Source organism: Watersipora subatra, chromosome 9 (genome assembly GCF_963576615.1).
Source record: "Watersipora subatra chromosome 9, tzWatSuba1.1, whole genome shotgun sequence".
Lineage (NCBI taxonomy): Eukaryota > Metazoa > Bryozoa > Gymnolaemata > Cheilostomatida > Watersiporidae > Watersipora > Watersipora subatra.
Genome location: NC_088716.1, coordinates 31,029,911 through 31,034,386, shown reverse-complemented (window position 1 = coordinate 31,034,386; position 4,476 = coordinate 31,029,911). Strand labels below are relative to the sequence as shown.

Below are 4,476 nucleotides of genomic sequence, written 5' to 3'. Positions count from 1 at the left end.
AATAATTGTACATATACTTATTCTCTGTACTTTATTAATACTCCTGATGATCTCTTACAGCACTTTATAATAATTGTACACATACTTATTCTCAGTACTTTATTAACACTCCTGATGATCTTTTACAGCACTTTAGAATAATTGTACACATACTTATTCTCTGTACTTTATTAACACTCTTGATGATCTCTTACAGCACTTTATAATAATTGTACACATACTTATTCTCTGTATTTTATTAACACTCTTGATGGACTTTTACTACACTTTATAATAATTGTACACATACTTATTCTCAGTACTTTATTAACACTCCTGATGATCTCTTAATACACTTTATAATAATTGTACATATACTTATTCTCTGTACTTTATTAACACTCTTGATGATCTCTTACTACACTTTATAATAATTGTACATATACTTATTCTCAGTACTTTATTAACACTCCTGATGATCTCTTACAGCACTTTATAATAATTGTACATATACTTATTCTCAGTACTTTATTAACACTCTTGATGATCTCTTACAGTACTTTATAATAATTGTACATATACTTATTCTCTGTACTTTATTAACACTCCTGATGATCTCTTACAGCACTTTATAATAATTGTACATATACTTATTCTCTGTACTTTATTAACACTCTTGATGATCTCTTACTACACTTTATAATAATTGTACATATACTTATTCTCAGTACTTTATTAACACTCTTGATGAACTCTTACAGCACTTTATAATAATTGTACATATACTTATTATCTGTACTTTGTTAACACACCTGATGATCTCTTACAGCACTTTATAATAATTGTACATATACTTATTCTCTGTACTTTATTAACACTCTTGATGATCTCTTACAGCACTTTATAATAATTGTACATATACTTATTCTCAGTACTTTATTAACACTCTTGATGATCTCTTACAGCACTTTATAATAATTGTACATATACTTATTCTCAGTACTTTATTAACACTCCTGATGATCTCTTACAGCACTTTATAATAATTGTACATATACTTATTCTCAGTACTTTATTAACACTCCTGATCATCTCTTACTACACTTTATAATAATTGTACATATACTTATTCTCAGTACTTTATTAACACTCCTAATGTTCTCTTACAGTACTTTATAATAATTGTACATATACTTATTCTCTGTACTTTATTAACACACCTGATGATCTCTTACAGCACTTTATAATAATTGTACATATACTTATTCTCAGTACTTTATTAACACTCCTGATGATCTCTTACAGTACTTTATAATAATTGTACATATACTTATTCTCAGTACTTTATTAACACTCCTGATGATCTCTTACAGTACTTTATAATAATTGTACATATGCTTATTCTCTGTACTTTATTAACACTCCTAATGATCTCTTACAGTACTTTATAATAATTGTACATATACTTATTCTCAGTACTTTATTAACACTCTTGATGATCTCTTACAGTACTTTATAATAATTGTACATATACTTATTCTCAGTACTTTATTAACACTCCTGATGATCTCTTACAGTGCTTTATAATAATTGTACATATACTTATTCTCTGTACTTTATTAACACTCTTGATGATCTCTTACAGCACTTTATAATAATTGTACACATACTTATTCTCAGTACTTTATTAACACTCCTGATGATCTCTTACTACACTTTATAATAATTGTACACATACTTATTCTCTGTACTTTATTAACACACCTGATGATCTCTTACTACACTTTATAATAATTGTACATATACTTATTCTCAGTACTTTATTAACACTCCTGATTGCACTGTGAGAGATCATCATGAGTAATCAGTATATTGAGAATTATTCCATGAAGCGGTAAAGCACCCATGGATCCTTTAATTAAATTAAACTAGTAGACTTGCTAGCATCACATTCTAACTGATATCTTCAAAATATGGAAAAGACTGTGAAGTGATATATAATACACAATCTTTCGATAAAATCATGACAAAATACTTTTGGTAAAGATAACCCTGTTATCATTCATCAATCTTTGAGAGAATAAATGATACATACTACATTTATTCAAAACAATACATATATTCATTTTCTTTATATTCTCTTCAAAACGAATACTTACCTATACCTACCTTAGTACAATTCCTCCATCTGTCCATTGGGCCTTCTTTTTTTTTGCTCATCCCTCTATTTACTGGGCAAGAGACTGTTATGGAATGGTTAAGCCAAACCAAACAGGAGAATTCCATAGGCAAGCCTAGGAAAACACTCAGGTCGATTGCCAAGGCGCTTGTCCACACGACAGCCTGAACACAGCGACACTCAACGAACTTAATCGCGAGTAGCCGGCTAACAGAATTCTAGCTGAAGCATACAAGCCTTATGGTATCAACGCTCGATTGCCCCAAAATCTCAATCTGTATATAAGTAGGCATCAGGAGCAGGACTAAGTGATGAAAAGGAAAATTACACTGAGCAAGCTTCTTATACAGAGTATTGAAGAATAGTGGCGTATCCAACAGAATCAATGAAGCGAAAATAGTAAACAGATTTTCGCGAAATTGAATTTCGCGAAAGTGAATTTCGCGAAATTACACATTATATATATATATTATATAGTCATCTTTCGCGAAATTGAATTTCGCGAAAGTGAATTTCGCGAAATTACACATTATATATATTATATAGTCAACTTTCGCGAAATTGAATTTCGCGAAAGTGAATTTCGCGAAATTGGATTTCGCGAAATTACACATTATATATATTATATAGTCAACTTTCGCGAAATTGAATTTCGCGAAAGTGAATTTCGCGAAATTGGATTTCGCGAAATTGGATTTCGCGAAATTACACATTATATATATATTATATAGTCAACTTTCGCGAAATTGAATTTCGCGAAAGTGAATTTCGCGAAATTACACATTATATATATTATATAGTCAACTTTCGCGAAATTGAATTTCGCGAAAGTGAATTTCGCGAAATTGGATTTCGCGAAATTGGATTTCGCGAAATTACACATATATATTATATAGTCAACTTTCGCGAAATTGAATTTCGCAAAAGTGAATTTCGCGAAATTGGATTTCGCGAAATTACACATATATATTATATAGTCAACTTTCGTGATATTGAATTTCGCGAAAGTGAATTTCGCGAAATTGGATTTCGCGAAATTGGATTTCGCGAAATTACACATATATATTATATAGTCAACTTTCGCGAAATTGAATTTCGCGAAAGTGAATTTCGCGAAAACTGTTTAGCTGATTTTACAATTTCGTGAACATAAATTACACAAATTTAATGAACCATAACATTGCTTCTACTTACTATATAAGCAACGAGAAAGAATAAGTTTTTCATCTCATTTTATTTATAATAGTTTACAATGTGTGCTCGAGACAAAAACGTGGATAGACTCCTAACTCAGACAAATTGCATCGACACGTGTGTGGAGATATGGGGCTACTGCCCTTGGGGTAGAGAGGTAGATCCTGAAAAACAGAAGGCTTTTCGAAACAAGATCAAGCTTCAAAAGAAAGTAAGTATTACATTATAATATTTTACTAAATTATATTTTTGATTAAAGGAAACTTGAGAATATAAACTACATATTAAATATATTTCGAATTATAGGGTTTGCTTAAATGAAACAATTAAATTATACAAAGTAATTTGGAAATTATTGTAGAAATCATTGGTCATGCAGCGACAAAGAGAAGAATTATTTTGTAACTTCGATGTTACATTGACTTTAAAAGTAAGTATTACATTATATTTATTTCGTCTAATATCGTTGTATAATGATAAAACATGTAACTAAAGATCAAATACATTCAACAAAATTCACTCCAATTGGTATGTAGGAATGTTAAAATGAGTAACAGTCTGTGAAAACAGTAATTAATATTTGTATAACTTCACTTTAAAACAAAAGGTGTTGGAATTGAAATTCAAAGTAAGACCTGACTGTGTTTTAATTTGTCTGCGTATTCTACTCTGACTATAATCATTGCAATTGTAGGATCCTGGGTATCAGCGAACTAAATATAGACCTTTTCGGAGAAGGGTTTATAAATTTGAATCTTCAGAATAAGTATATGTACAATTATTATAAAGTGCTGTAAGAGTTCATCAAGAGTGTTAATAAAGTACAGATATTAAGTATATGTACAATTATTATAAAGTGCTGTAAGAGATCATCAAGAGTGTTAATAAAGTACAGAGAATAAGTATATGTACAATTATTATAAAGTGCTGTAAGAGATCATCAGGTGTGTTAACAAAGTACAGATAATAAGTATATGTACAATTATTATAAAGTGCTGTAAGAGTTCATCAAGAGTGTTAATAAAGTACAGATATTAAGTATATGTACAATTATTATAAAGTGCTGTAAGAGATCATCAAGAGTGTTAATAAAGTACTGAGAATAAGTATATGTACAATTATTA

General features: G+C 29.5%; 1 long non-coding RNA gene across 1 annotated transcript; it reads left to right on the top strand.

The window, feature by feature from the left end:
- The first annotated feature begins 3,310 nt into the window (after positions 1–3,310).
- Positions 3,311–4,113, top strand: LOC137405356 (uncharacterized). Its single transcript, XR_010979751.1, has 3 exons — positions 3,311–3,563; positions 3,714–3,782; positions 4,047–4,113. It is a non-coding gene; the product is annotated as an uncharacterized lncRNA (long non-coding RNA).
- Positions 4,114–4,476: the final 363 nt, after the last annotated feature.